Source organism: Zeugodacus cucurbitae, chromosome X, assembly GCF_028554725.1.
Source record: "Zeugodacus cucurbitae isolate PBARC_wt_2022May chromosome X, idZeuCucr1.2, whole genome shotgun sequence".
In the NCBI taxonomy this organism is placed as follows: Eukaryota; Metazoa; Arthropoda; class Insecta; order Diptera; family Tephritidae; genus Zeugodacus; species Zeugodacus cucurbitae.
The window spans coordinates 29,476,630-29,492,609 of NC_071672.1; the positions used below are offsets into that span (position 1 = coordinate 29,476,630).

At 39.8% G+C, this 15,980-nt stretch overlaps 1 protein-coding gene across 9 annotated transcripts in view; it reads left to right on the forward strand.

Moving 5' to 3' along the window:
* The window catches only part of LOC105218336 (uncharacterized), a 54,677-nt gene that overhangs the window by 27,380 nt on the left and 11,317 nt on the right, over positions 1 to 15,980 (forward strand). For 6 of the 9 annotated variants that reach the window (XR_008472155.1, XR_008472148.1, XR_008472150.1 and 3 more), the window contains one exon: positions 1 to 15,953. This exon is cut by the window's left edge. The exons of 1 other annotated variant lie outside the window; for it this stretch is intronic. The gene's annotated coding sequence lies outside the window, so the exon portion shown is untranslated. The remainder of the gene's footprint in view (positions 15,954 to 15,980) is intronic. 2 more of the 9 variants (XR_008472151.1, XR_008472154.1) reach the window with 2 other exon arrangements.

Genomic DNA, 15,980 nt, shown 5'->3' on the forward strand with positions numbered 1-15,980 from the left:
GCACGGAGAGGAGCTTTCGGCGACCAAAGACCGTTGTGGCTGTTTCCCACCATACCCCAGCCCCGTAAGTGGCATAAGCCACAAATAAGCCGTGATATGTGTCCGTGGCCCCAATCACTCCGCAAAACGCGCATGACCTTACCAACGACCGCCTGCAGTCGCTCCTTCACACTCACCAGGTGTGGAGTAAAATACATTCTTTCACTCATGGTCAACCCCAGGTACTTGACTTGCGTCACATACCTGATGCCGACCCCATTCACTCGGACAACCGGTGGACGCCCCGGTGACAGTCTGCATTTTAAAAGCAATGTCACCGATTTGTCCATCGATATGTCAACACCACACATCAATCCCCCAGTTGTGGGCAATTTCTAAAAATTGTCCTGCCAACCGGTTCAATTCAGACCTTGAACGATCCAACCGGAAGAAGAAGATACTCACAACACCTACAGAGAGGTTCGAGCTGCCCAAGCAGAGAGTCCATCATGAGATTCCACATATATGGACCGCAGATGGATCCCTGCGGACAGCCACGATAGAGGCCTTCCTATCCGAAAAATAACTCCGCCGGGCAGCGTAGTTCCTAAAAAACTGATGACTCCAACCACCAGCTGGTATTTTTGTTTTTGTAGAGAAGAGTATAATGAATGATTTGGGACTGTTTTGAACCAAATCGCTTCCATATTGTGACAGATACGATTTTTTGAATTTCTTCGTCATAAAAACATCCCCATCGTCTCGAAACGGTTAAACAAGTTTTTATGAAGATACATAATTGTGATATTTATAAATTTTTTAATGAAGATTCATTGTTATGATCATACATAGTTCCATTAATTTTTTTGACTTATTGGGTTTCAAACAAAAGCTCTTCATGTTGGTAATTTGGTATTTGTATAACAAAAATTATTTCATTATTTTTATATTGAGCTGTGCTAACTTTAATATTTTGCATTTTATATAAATCTATATTGCAACGAACTATTTCTTCTTCAGTTAGTTAGTTAGTTATTATATTGTTATTCATTATATTCATTTTTGCTGACATAAGGTTGTTTTGTATGTCTTCAACATTGTCTAATAAAATTTTAATTTTTAACAGAGAATCAGGATACATTATTTTTCTTTCTAATTGTTGATCACTTGTAGCGATTTCATTAAATTTCCTTTTAAATATTTCCCTATCTTCATCTATAGCATCTTTAAGTTTTGCAATTGTTATATTAAATACGTTATTTATTTCTATATTTTGGTTTCTATTTATTTCTATTTCTTTTCTGTCGCTATCGTCCATTGTACCATATAGCCATTTCATACCTGATCCTATGTTATTAATTAATCCTCTTCGTGGGTTAATAGTTATTAATTTCGATTTAACCTTATTTAATTCTTGTATCAAAAAATGTTTTTCCTTATTATCTGTAATTTGTTCGATATTATGTTCAAGTGTTTCAGTAACTTTTATAATTTCTAACGGGTTGATAATATGTAGTATTGTGCTGTAATTGACTGTTATCTTTGCGTCTTCAAGAGAAATTTCAGTAAAACCGTTTGTACCATCAACGTTTTCCACCATTACGGTTGCGTTGCTCAGTATCAGAAATTTCATTAGTGTTGTAATCGTCAGTATTGGTTTTACATTATAATTCTTCAAGTTTACTGCTTGGTGATACAGGTTATGGTACGATTCCTCTATGACGAAGTTTTGATGAGTTCTTCTTTGATGTCTGGCCATGTGGCTTCTTGTCCCTCTCAAATATAAATCGTTGCTTTGGTATGTTAATAGATTAATACCGTGCTAATCTTATGATTACTTGCGCGGACTGCGCCACTTTCGTAATTAATGCCGAACGATTAAAATTTTTATTTGAAAATCTTTATTACTGAACTTTACATTTCGGTTGGTTCTTAAGAACTAACTACATTCTTTAAAAACTACTTATATTTATATGGTTCTTAAATTTTCAAATGTAGACTCAGCACAACGTTAGTTAAACTCATTCATATGTTTGTGAAATCAATTAAGTCAACGAAATCGATAATTGCTCCAAAATTAGGTTACAATGTTGCTGTGCAAGCAAACAATTGAACTTGTAAGTTTAAAAATCAATAAATTTGATTGGTCTGTAGTTTCATTGTGTAAACAACTAAAACTGTTTGTTTGTCATTTGCCCCAATGACGAGTTGAACGACTCCTTGGAACGTACTTATTATAAATGGCCTCCAAGTATTCCGGAATGAACTTCCACAAGCTTTTACACATCTCTCCGTTCAAACCATCAAAACCTGGGGACCGTTTAAACTTAACCAGGCCAAGGGCGTATCCCAACTCCTCATCATCTAGTGGAGGAACAGGTACCTCTTGTGCTTGAGGTGCCTGAACCTCAGCCCTGGGAAAGAACGCTCCTAACAGAACCTCCGCACACTCTCTCCACGTTATTAGCACAGAGTCATCAACGCGGAGAGAGGTGATATTCTCCCTCTTACCACCCCTGCAGATCCTGTAGACCTGACCCCAGGGGTCGTCCCTATTTCCCCCCACAAAACGCCTCCAATCTTCTTCTTTAATTTTCACAAGCATATCCTTATACTCTCATCGCACAACTAAAATCATATCTAATCTGGGATAACCTATCCGAATTGGACCGCCGAGCACGTTGAAACTTTTGTCTCAATCGCCGGACAGTCCTCCTCTTCAAGGTTAACTCATGCGTCCACCACTTAATTCTCCTAATCTTAAAACTTAACACACCAGACCAACTCATACAGCCGAGCAATTTGCTCGCCCCAGATCCTCGAACTCACTAAGCGGTATTTCCAATACAGCTTCCCTTACATTCTGTCCATATTGGTTCCAGTCAGTACCAGAGGTACGCCATCGCCGCAATGGACCCACATACGTCGAGGGAGGGGATTGCGGAGAAACCATAATTTGGATCAAATTATGGTCACTCAATCCCCACCCTCCTCTAATCTCCCATATGACATCAAACGCTCTCCTTGCTGCCTCATTCATAAACGTTACGTCAATATCACTCATACCTTGGCCCCTCAAACGTATAGCATTCACTCGGCTCATTCAAAATGTGGAGGCTCTTAGCCACCACCCATTCACTCAATACCTCGCCTCGGATGTGGCTTTGATATCCAGACGATTATGCTCCCCAGCAGTAGTAGCTTATCCATATAGCCCAGGTAGGGGTCTAGAGGCTCGCTAAATTTGCAATACAAACTTGCGACAATCATTCTACCGAACTCCCCCTCTACTGAAACACACACCCCCTGTTGCAACGAATCCAACACTACGCAATCGTCGTTTGGATCATTAAACCCAGGGTCCGTAAAGACCCTGAAAACTCCCTCAAGCATACAACCCCCAACTCACACATTACGGCATACGATCCCTGACAATGAAGCTTATCCCTATCAGTGTCTGTCGAGGGCACGCTCAACAACGCCACAGTATATCGGGCAGACAGCTGACATAATAAGATGCCCAGCTGGCTTACCCTTAAATGCACAGTTGCGACCGCACCTTCTACAGACATCTGACTTGGCCCTACACTCAGCCACTCTATGTTCAAAACCCATACACCGGAAGCAGCCAGCAACAGGGCTATCCGGTCGAACCCTGAAGGAGAACCACTTGATGTAGCACCTTCCCGCTTCCAAGAGTGTTGACATTAATTTGTCCGAACCCTCAAGGACAACGTTGTTGCTACCATCAGGGACCACCTTCCAGGGCCGACTGACCATCCTCACGTCTAACCTACGTGACTCAGGGCTGAAGTCCTGAAGGTTCAACTGAAAGAGCTCCTCCATGAACTCATAATGGGAGATTTCTGTGTAAACCCCCTGAACTACATCCCGTGGACCCAACTTCCGGGTTTACAGTCACGTTCAATCCCACCTCCCCGAACAGGTGCTGGAGGAGCACGTGCCGACTCATCCGAAGCCGGAACCGACCTCTTCGGTTGGAGATCCCCCACATCCCCTCTGAGCGCATCAACCTGACCGCGAAATTGGGCATTCTCGGTTACTACCGTCATCAGGAGTGCCTCGTACCTTGAGGCAAGCTCCATCAGCCCCTTCGCAGCCGTGACTTCGAAGTCCTTCGCACCGAAAACCAAGGCGCTTACCTTACCCTTCATGGCAGCAATATGGCTGATTACTCAGAAAAGACCGCCTGACAAATCAATGTCGCCGTAACGGTCGCGGGTTAACCGCTGTGGCACTGTACCAATCGCACTGTGGGCTAACAGTACACTGCTACGACCGCAGTTCACGCAACAGTCAGCAACTCCAGCACTGGGACAGCCTCAGGCACCCTTTGGGCAAAACTATCCCGGCAAACCCGACACAGGTGCAACTGAACGCCAGACGCTCAGCACAGCACTCACTGGTAGGCGATCCAGCCAGCAGGAATACCAACAACACGGTAAACCACTGAAACTGTGCGACAGCCCACCAAATACAACTGTGTGGATACCTACGCTTCTTCACAGAACTACAAAAAAGTAGTACTTACCTAAATACACAGTACAGTCAACCGGAACTGTACAAAAATACTCGCCCGAAATACCGCAAGCCATGCGCCTTACACACTGCGTAAACACACGACCGCACAAAAGAAAATTCCGAAAACCGCAAGAACAACTACTCATCAAAAAGTCACAAAGATGCGCACGAGTTACGTCCACTTCTCATTCCAATGAGTCGTTCAACTCGCTTCCAATAAATTGGGGCAAATGACAAACAAACAGTTTTGGTTGTTTACGCATTAAAACTGCAGACCAATCAAATTTTTTGATTTTCGAACTAACAAACTCAATTGTTTGCTTGCACAGTAACAATGTCACCTAATTAATTTTGTTATTTATTGTTATTGTGATTATCGGTAAACTATATTCTCGGCCTGATATTGAAAATTTACCTCTTCTCCATCATTTTTATTATTATTTTGGCTTTGCCTAATTCGTTGTGAATTTGGGAATTGTTGACGAAATGACCCTGAGTTATTATTTGGACTATTATTATTTTGACGTAACTGTCCAGAGTTATTATATTGGTTATTACCGGCGACTAACTGAAGGTTTCAAGACCGGAGCACACTCTTGTCGGACCCCCACCGGTGATCTAGTTATTGATGACCAGAGTATACTCAGTTTGTGGAGGGAACACTTCTTCAGCCTGCTGAATGGCACTGAAAGTACAACACCAGGAGATGGCGAACCCGATTCCCCAATCGACGACGATGGAGCAGATGTTCCATTGCCCGACCGTGAAGAAATTCGAATAGCAATTACCCGCTTGAAGAACAATAAGGCGGCGGGGGCCGATGAATTACCGGCCGAGCTATTCAAATACGGCGGCGAAGAGCTGATAAGGTGCATGCATCAGCTTCTTTGCAGAATATGGTCGTAAGAAAGCATGCCTGACGATTGGAATCTCAGTGTGCTCTGCCCAATACACAAAAAGGGAGACCCCACAATTTGCGTCAATTACCGTGGGATAAGCCTCCTCAACATCGCGTATAAGGTTCTGTCGAGCGTATTGTGTGTAAGACTAAAGCCCACCGTCAACAAACTGATTGGACCTTATCAGTGTGGCTTTAGACCTTGAAAATCAACAACAGACCAGATATTCACCATGCGCCAAATTTTGGAGAAGACCCGTAAAAATAGGATCGACACACACCATCTCTTTGTCGACTTTAAAGCTGCTTTCGACAGCACGAAAAGGAGCTGCCTTTATGCCGCGATGTCTGAATTTGGTATCCCCGCAAAAATAGTACGGCTGTGTAAGCTGACGTTGAGCAACACCAAAAGCTCCGTCAGGATCGGGAAGGACCTCTCCGAGCCGTTCGATACCAGACGAGGTTTCAGACAAGGTGACTCACTCTCGTGTGATTTCTTTAACCTGATGCTGGAGAAAATAATACGAGCTGCAGAGCTAAATAGAGAAGGTACAATCTTCTATAAGAGTGTACAGCTACTGGCGTACGCCGATGATATCGATATCATTGGAAACAACACCCGCGCCATTAGTTCTGCTTTTTCCAGACTGGATAAGGAAGCGAAGCCTATGGGTCTGGTGGTGAACGAGGACAAGACGAAATATCTCCTGTCATCAAACAAACAGTCAGCGCATTCGCGTCTTGGCTCCCACGTCACTGTTGACAGTCATAACATTGAGGTTGTAGATAGTTTCGTCTACCTGGGAACCAGCATTAACAGCAATAACAATATCAGCCTGGAAATCTAACGCAGAATCACTCTTGCCAACAGGTGCTACTATGGACTAAGTAGGCAATTGAAAAGTAAAGTCCTCTCTCGTCGAACAAAAACCAAACTCTACAAGTCTCATCATTCCCGTCCTACTTTACAACATCCGATGAGACGGCACTAGGAGTTTTCGAGAGAAAGGTTTTGCGGAAGATTTATGGTCCCTTAAACATTGGCAACGGCGAATACCGCAGACGATGAGCTGTACGATTTATACGACGACATTGACATAGTTCAGCGAATAAAAAGACAGCGGCTAGGTCATGTTGTTCGAATGGATGAAAGTGCTCCAGCTCTGAAAGTATTCGATGCAGTACCCGCTTTTGGAAGCCGAGAAAGAGGGAGACCTCCACTCCGATGGAAGGACCAGGTGGAGAGGGACCTGGCTTCGCTTGGTATAACCAATTGGCGCAAACTGCCAGAAGGAGGGATACGTGGCGCGCTGTTTTGGACTCGGCTATAACCGCGTAAGCGGTGTCTACGCCAGTCAAGAAGAAGAAGACTGTTTTGAATTTTTGTTTTGAATTAGTTATACCTCCCTTATAAAGGATGATAAGTCGTAGTTTGCCCGTATACTCTTGTATTCTTGACGCTTCTTTTATTAACTCCGAACACGTTAAGTGAATGGTTGATTCAGTCGCCATGTTTCTTCTTTTTTTTTTTGGGTCACTTAAAACTGATTAATACCGACCGATTAATTATTATTAATCTTTGTAATTTTTATTATTAATCTTTAGATTAATACCGTGGTAATCTAATGATTACTTGCGAGGATTATCGACTGCGCCACTTTTGTAATAGATGCCGAACGATTAGAATTTTTGTTTTAAAATCTTTATTGTTTAACTTTACAATTCGGTTGGTTCTTAAGAACTGACTACATTCTTTAAAAACTACTTATATTTATATGGTTCTTAAATTTTCAAATGCAGACTCAGCTCAACATCAGTTGAACTCATTCATTGTTTGTGAAATCAATTAAGTCAGCGAAATCGATCGTTGCACCAAAATTATTAAAATAAACCAAAACGGAAGTATCGAATTACTATTGCAGTGTTCAATGATTTTTTTTGTTGTTATATACAAAACAAAATTAATTAGGTGACATTGTTGCTGCGCAAGCAAACAATTGAATTTGTTAGTTCGAAAATCAAAAAATTTGATTGGTCTGTAGTTTTATTGCGTAAACAACTAAAACTGTTTGTTTGTCATTTGCCCCAATTTATTGGAAGCGAGTTGAACGACTCATTGGAATGAGAAATGGACGTAACTCACGCACGTCTATCCGCGTCGACAGCCAACTAACGAATGGCATATATGTACAGTCAGTAATCCCCGATTAAGTGCCCCTTCTTAACATGCAAGACTTGAGACACTTAAGCGGAAACGCACTTAAATAAATCCCGCTAAGTGCCTCGAGGTATTTACCAAGCTTTTTCTGAAATAGTTCGATTTTATATTTTTTCTTTTAGAATGAGTCACATTTATTTCTTATTAGTACCAAAAATACTTATTAATGCAATATATATATATATATTTGCCGTAGAAACCGCTTTAAGCGATTATAGCCGAATCCACCAGAGCGCGCCACTCGTTCCTCCTTTTTTCTTTTTGGCGCCAACTGGAAACACCAAGTGAAGTCAGATCACTTTGCACTTGTTCTTTCCACCGGAGTGGAGGTCGTCCTCTTCCGCGGCTTCCTCCAGCGGGTACTGCATCGAACACTTTCAGAGCTGGAGCGTTTTCATCCATTCGTACAACATGATCTAGCTATCGTAGCCGCTGTCTTTTTAGTCGCTGAACTATGTCAATGCAACTAGTGCAATAAATGTGAAACAAACATTACAAAACCATGTATATGTTGTCTTTTTGACAGTTCTCAGCACATTAAATGTCAAAAAAATCAAAAGGCACTTAAAAGAGGAAAATTGCAAACAATTTTGTATTTGTGGCTTAAATATTACAAGCATTTAAGCTGGAAAGGCACTTAAGTGTAGAATTTTATATGTAAATTTAGTGAAAAAACAACGATGTTGCAAAATATGGTCACTTAAGCGGGACAGGCACTTAAACCGGCACTGTGTATCAGTTTATAGCGTAAAATCGATCCATGGAGCCCCATCTACCTATTGTAAAAAATCCGATATTCCATAAGATTTTCACAAATTTATCGATCAATCCGAGCGTATAAAATATACGATTAAGGGGCACACCTAGTGTAATGGCCTAAAAAAAAGGATTTTTGGGAATTTTTATTAAAAAAATACTTTATCAATTATTTCAAAATTTTAAGAATATATTTATACATGTCTCAAGAATATGCAGTGAAATTTTTGAAGAAAAAAATTAAATATTTTTTAAGTTATAGTCGATCTCCAACGGCGCAAAAAAAAGGTCATTCACAGCTGCAGTGATTCCGGCCTTCTCCGTGGATGAAATCTAAAACATAAAATTCTCCTTAAACTAGATAATATTGTCTGTACAATGACCTACGATAAAAAAAATCAAAAATTGACAATATGGCGGCGTTTAAAAAAAAATAGTCGAATTGTACCCAAAATTTTGGTCGTTTTTGGCCTGCCAAAATTCGATTTTTTGATCAGATCAAAAATCAATAGGTCATTGTACCGAGAACTATATATAGAACATGTAAAAAAAAATTCGATAGTGATCGGATCATTTGTTTTTGAGTAATCACTGCAGCAAATTCGGAAAATGTTTTGAGAAAAACGCGTTTAAAGATAACATGATCGTTTTCACTGTTACCGAGCGGCTGCTCTTTAAATTACTATAACTCAAAAACTATTTGAGATTTCGATTTGAAATTTTAATATGTTATTTTTAAAGGTGTAATATACCGAAATATAAAACAAAAAATTTTTTTAATTTCACACTAGGTGTGCCACTTAAAGCCGAACTTAGCGCTTCCATACTGGTTTAATAAACGGTTTCAAAGCAAAATATTCCTTACGAATTACGCTTGTTTAAAGAGTTCGCTTACGTCGCTGGCCATTCTTTACTTTTCTAGCAAGTTTTGCCCATATGTGATTCTTGCGAATTAAGGCGTATAAAATGGCCAGAAAGAAATCTTTTTAGTTAGTTAGGTTAACTTGTTAGTTGAATTTAATGCTATTAGGGTCTAATTAATTCTATTGTTTAGTTATTAATGGTTTTGTGTTGCCGTAATAGCCTTTTTGCACAGCCAAATTAATTGAATATATTCAAATTATAATTAAGTAATCAGTTTTTCCTTTCGCATTGCCGGCTGCTCGATTAACGATCTGCTGTTAGATATTTTGGTTTTTGCTGATCATAAGAAGGTGGTAAGTTTCAGCAACTGATTGCTAGTTTATCAATAAACATAGCAAAATTTACAGCGTGTACAACAACCCCGCAGCGCTGCATTGCATTTTCAACTAGATTTGTATTAAATTTAAAATTTTCTTTTGTTTGGTAAATCGCGCTAAATCAGCGTTTTAAGCGCGCCAAGACCGGTTAATTGTTCAATTAGCCACAGTGCGAAAAGGCTATAACAATGCTAATGTTGTACGCTGAAGCACATATTTATTAGAACTGCTACAACGGTTTGCCGTACAATTGTTGTTGTCTACTGCGGTATTTCATTATTAATTGTATAAAATTGAAATCATCATATTTAATCAAAATATATATACAAATTACTAAAGACATGAGAAACGACTTATGACTGATTTAATAAAAGTCTTAAATGTAAAAAAAGTTAGTATTAATTAGGTTAGTTTTTTTTTATAAAAACTTCCTTGAATGATATATATATATATATATATATAAATATATATAGAATTACAGAATTACAACTAATTTTTATAAATTGTTATATCTTAAAAATAAAAGAAAAAATAAAATATTAATAACATATATTTATATAAAACAAACCACAAAGACTTAAAAGGCTCAATTTTTTTGCCGGATTGCATTGGACATATATATAAGCCCGTTTTATAAGGTGTAATTGCTACAAGCGCCACGAATATTTAAATAATCCTTTCTGCAAACGCCTTCGAGAATCGACAACAAGCAAAAACGTAACGTGCACGAAGGAGTATACTTCTAGTAATGAATTGAGAATGATACATATTGTAGCATCATGAAATATTAATATAACAACCGAATTATTCAAATGCATTGAAATATAAAAATAATAAAATGTCAAAGTTACTCATATACTTATACTATACATATACCATAAATGTAAGTACACATCAAAATTAGCATATACACGAAATAAGAATTGACTACCCATTTTAATATACATATATGTTGTGAAATAATGAAATCATACCGAGCGATGTTTAGCTGAGGGCACAGGTCAATATATATTAAGTAAACAAATGTTAATTTCACATGATTTCTATGAGTTTGTTATAAATCAATTTGGCATCATAAAATTCTACAAGCACTTGGCATTAAATTATAAAAGCTTAAAGGTTTTTCGCACAGCCAAATTTATTGAATACATTAAGTTTATAACTGAGCAACCAGTTTTTACGCTTCCCATTTAACGAACAGCTGATGATACATTTTAGAGATTTTTATTATGTATGATAAATTGAACTAAATTAGCGCTTTAATCGCGCAAATGCCGTTTAATTGTACAATTAATTGTTGAGCGAAAAGTGCATATGTATGTATGCCTTGTTTATTACTAACATGCAGACTTGTAATGTAAATTGTATTGTTCTTTTACAAAGCAAATGTATACTTCATAAGTAAGATACATACTTGAGAATTCATGTAAACCATATATCGTGCAAACCGACGAAATTGAAATAAATAGGAAACATCGAAATATTTATATATATTTTAAAATAAAGTATTTATAAATGGCAATTCGTAATATTTGTAACTTGTATTTGTAATTGCTAAATACGAGAAGAAAAAAATATAACAAATATTTATTGTAAATACGAAATATTGATATCGATCACAAACTATTGTAAAATCTTAAGCATTTTTATAATAATTCTAAGTGTTCGATATTATTTACACAAAAACATTTTAAAAAGACCACTAACGGTCGCGTTTGATTAGCATAATATTACACAATCTAATTCAAATTAAAAAAGTACATTTGCATATGTACATACATGATACCAGTAAAAATTATAAATTAAATATATAATATTTTTTGTTTAATTTAATATGCAACGTATTTTAAGTTTATTGTAGTTTTTTTATATTTTTTATATTTTCTATATATACATATTTTTTTTTATTTCTTCAAATTTGGTTTTTTATTTTATATGTATGTCAATTTAGAATTATTTAAATCGCTTTCTTTTAATCGCATACCAAAGTTGATATCGAGTGAGATATATTATATATATATATATATATATATATATATATGAGAAAAAATATAATGTAGACAAATGACATACTTACATATTTGCATATTTGTAATAGACAATACTAATAAAACGTCGATATACAATATATCATAATAAAAATGTGTTTTTGTGGATGAAATATATCGGACCCTATCACATGAAAAAATAAAAATAAAACATTTCAAGTTCGTTAACTTAAGATTTTTAAATAGTCATAATTACTAAAACAAGTAAGGAATCACTAAGTACGTGTGCTACATTTTTTGTTCTCGCAATTTATTTATGAAATTTTTCTAAGATTGGAACTGTATATTCGGCACGGAATCCACTGAAATAACGATAATCATTATATATAGATTTCACTCATTTTCACTACCAAGCTATATCATATTCAAAATTTTACGTCCACTTGATCTGACTATGATATCTCACATATTAACCAATATATACGGTATACGGTCCATCAGAAGTTTAAAAAGCCATATATCAGGTATATGGGTCTAAAGAAGTATTGACCCGATTTTGCCCATTTTCGACATAGTGACACACTATTAGAATGAACACATCTCCATTGAATTTCTATAAAATATCTAAGAGATTTACCTAATTTTTGTCACAAGCACTAAGGTGCTCATGTTCGATATATGGGGCCTTGACAGGTTATAATTACAGCGATTTTTAGCCGTCCGATGGTCACACTAGAAATGCAGTATTTGTGCAAAGATTTGGCTCGATATCTTTACCATCGGTAACATAAGGGTGGCAAAAAAATAATATGTACTAAATTTCAACCCGCTTATGCGGTTGTGCGTAGGGCTTGGGACCCACCACATAAAAACACCCCCCAATGAAAAATCTACGAAAGCCTCGGATGAGACACCCCCCTTTTGATGACGACCCCTGCAAACGTTTTAAGGATAATGATATAAGGGCATGCACCTGGAATGTCCGGACCCCTAATTGGGAAGGTGCCTCTGCCCAGCTGGTTGATGTCCTCATACGACTTAAGGCTGACATCACCGCCATCCAAGAAGTGCGATGGACGGGACAAGGACGGAAGAAGGTGGGTCCTTGTGACATCTACTACAGCGGCCATATAAAGGAGCGCAAATTTGGTGTTGGATTTGTGGTGGGAGAGAGACTCCCTCGCAGAGTCCTGGCATTCACCCCGGTGGATGAACGTCTAGCCACAATCCGCATCAAAGCGAGGTTCTTCAACATATCGCTGATTTGCGCCCCGCCCCAACGGAAGAGAAGGACGATGTGACCAAAGATGCTTTCTATGAGCGCCTAGAACGCACCTATGAGCGCTGCCCCTGCCACGATGTAAAAGTCGTGCTTGGCGATTTTAACGCCAGGGTGGGTAAAGAAGCTGTCTTTGGCACAACAGTCGGAAAATTCAGCCTCCATGACGAAACATCGCCAAACGGCCTGGGGCTGATCGACTTCGCTGGGGCCCGAAATATGGTCGTCTGTAGTACCAGATTCCAGCATAAGAAAATACATCAAGCTACTTGGCTGTCTCCTAATCGAAACACGCGAACCAAATCGATCACGTTGTGATAGACGGAAGACATGTCTCCTGTGTTTTAGAAGTGCGTACGCTCCGGGGGCCTAATATAGACTCGGACCATTATCTGGTCGCAGCGAAGATACGCACCCGCCTCTGTGCAGCAAAGAATGCCCGTCAACAAACACAAGGAAGGTTCGACGTCGAAAAGCTGCAATCGCAACAGACAGCCACGAAATATTCTACTCGACTTGCACTCCTGCTCTCTGAGAGCACTCATCAGCATCTCGGTAAAAGGGAACTGTGGAACGGCATCTCAAACTCACTGTGTACCGCTGCAGCCGAAACAATTTGTTTTCGGCAACGACAAAAAACAAGCTGGTACGATGAGGAGTGCCGTCTCGCAGCGGAGAGAAAACAGACTGCCTACCTCGCAACGTTGCAAACAACCACAACACGTGCGGGATGGGATAGATACCGAGAGCTGAAGAGGGAAGCGAGACGCATCTGCAGACAAAAAAGAAAGAGGCCGAAATGCGTGAGAAGGAAGAGCTTGAGAAGCTGGCAGACAGAGGGAATGCTCGAAAATTTTATGAAAAAATTAAGCGACTTAACGAAGGTTTCAAGACCGGAGCATCCTCATGTAGAGACCAAGGTGGTAATCTGGTAACCGATGTCCAGGGCATACTGGGATTATGGAGGGAACACTTCTCCGACCTGCTGAATGGCAGTGAGAGTACAACACCAGGAGATGGCGAACCCGATCCCCCAATCGATGACGATGGAACAGATGTTCCATTACCCGACCATGAAGAAATTCGAATAGCAATTACCCGCTTGAAGAACAACAAAGCAGCGGGGGCCGATAGATTACCAGCAGAACTATTCAAATACGGCGGCGAAGAACTGATAAGGTGCATGCATCAGCTTCTTGCAGAATATGGTCGGAAGAAAGCATGCCTGACGATTGGAATCTCAGTGTGCTCTGCCCAATCCATAAAAAGGGAGATCCCACAATCTGCGCCAATTACCGTGGGATCAGCCTCCTAAATATCGCATACAAGGTTCTATCGAGCGTACTGTGTGAAAGACTAAAGCCCACCGTCAACAAACTGATTGGACCTTATCAGTGTGGCTTTAGACCTGGAAAATCGACAACTGACCAGATATTCACCATGCGCCAAATTTTGGAGAAGACCCGTGAAAAGAGGATCGACATACACCACCTTTTTGTCGATTTTAAAGCTGCTTTCGACAGCACGAAAAGGAGCTGCATTTACGCCGCGATGTCTGAATTTGGTATTCCCGCAAAACTAATACGGCTTTGTAAGTTGACGTTGAGCAACACCAAAAGCTCCATCATGATTGGGAAGGACCTCTCCGAGCCGTTCGATACCAAACGAGGTTTCTGACAAGGTGACTCACTATCGTGCGACTTCTTTAACCTGATGCTGGAAAAAATTATAAGAGCTGCAGAGCTAAACCGAGAAGGTACAATCTTCTACAAAATTGTACAGCTCCTGGCGTACGCCGATGATATTGATATCATCGGAAGCAACAACCGCGCCGTTTGTTCTGCTTTTTCCCGCATGGATAAGGAGGCGAAGCGAATGGACGAAATATCTCCTGTCATCAAGCAAACGTCGGCGCATTCGCGTCTTGGCTCCCACGTCACTGTTGACAGTCATAACTTCGAGGTCGTAGCTAATTTCGTATACCTGGGAACCAGCATCAACAACACGAACAATGTCAGCCTCGAAATCCAGCGCAGAATAACTCTTGCCAACAGGTGCTATTTTGGACTGAGTAGGCAATTGAACAGTAAAGTCCTCTCTCGACGAACCAAAATCAAGCTCTACAAGTCGCTTATCATTCCCGTCCTGCTTTACGGTGCAGAAGCTTGGACGATGTCAGCATCAGATGAGACGACACTAGGAGTTTTCGAGAGGAAAATTTTGCGCAAGATTTATGGTCCTCAGAACATTGGCAACGGCGAATATGGCAGACGATGGAACGATGAGCTGTACGAGTTATACGACGACATTGACATAGTCCAGCGAATAAAAAAACAGCGGCTACGCTGGCTAGGTCATGTTGTTCGAATGGATGAAAGTGCTCCAGCTCTGAAAGTATTCGATGCAGTACCCGCTGGTGGAAGCCGAGGAAGAGGGAGACCTCCACTCCGATGGAAGGACCAGGTGGAGAGGGACCTGGCTTCACTTGGTATAACCAATTGTCGCCAAACTGCTAGAAGGAAGGATACGTGGCGCGCTGTTTTGGACTCGGCTATAACCGCGTAAGCGGTGTCTACGCCAGTCAAGAAGAAGAAGACTGTTTTGACGTAACTGTCCAGAATTATATGGGTTATTACTGTTTTGACGTAACTGTCCGAAGTTATGATTATTGTTATCCGTAAATGTTTGTAAGTTATTGTTTTGGGGAACTCTATGTTGTGGTAAGTATTGTGACTGTTGTCTATTGTTTGGTGTAAACCTGTTCTGTATATTCGGTCTACTGTCGTATCTTTTTACCATGCCTATTCATTGGTGATTCGTTTTTATGTGGTGGGTCTCAAACCAAACGGATGTCTGTTCGCTACCCAGAGGATACTTGGTCTAAGACCGGAAGTCGTAAGCTGCTTTAGCCACATGCAAAGGAATCGTCCCTGACCACTCCCAAGTGAATGGCAGTCAGAAACTTTCCTCACCTACGTGAACTTCTACATATGACTCCATCCTCCGTAGTAATCAGCAATATAAATTTTGTTGACTCCAGCAGGCACTTCATGTAAGTACAAAATCCACAGTACTTAGT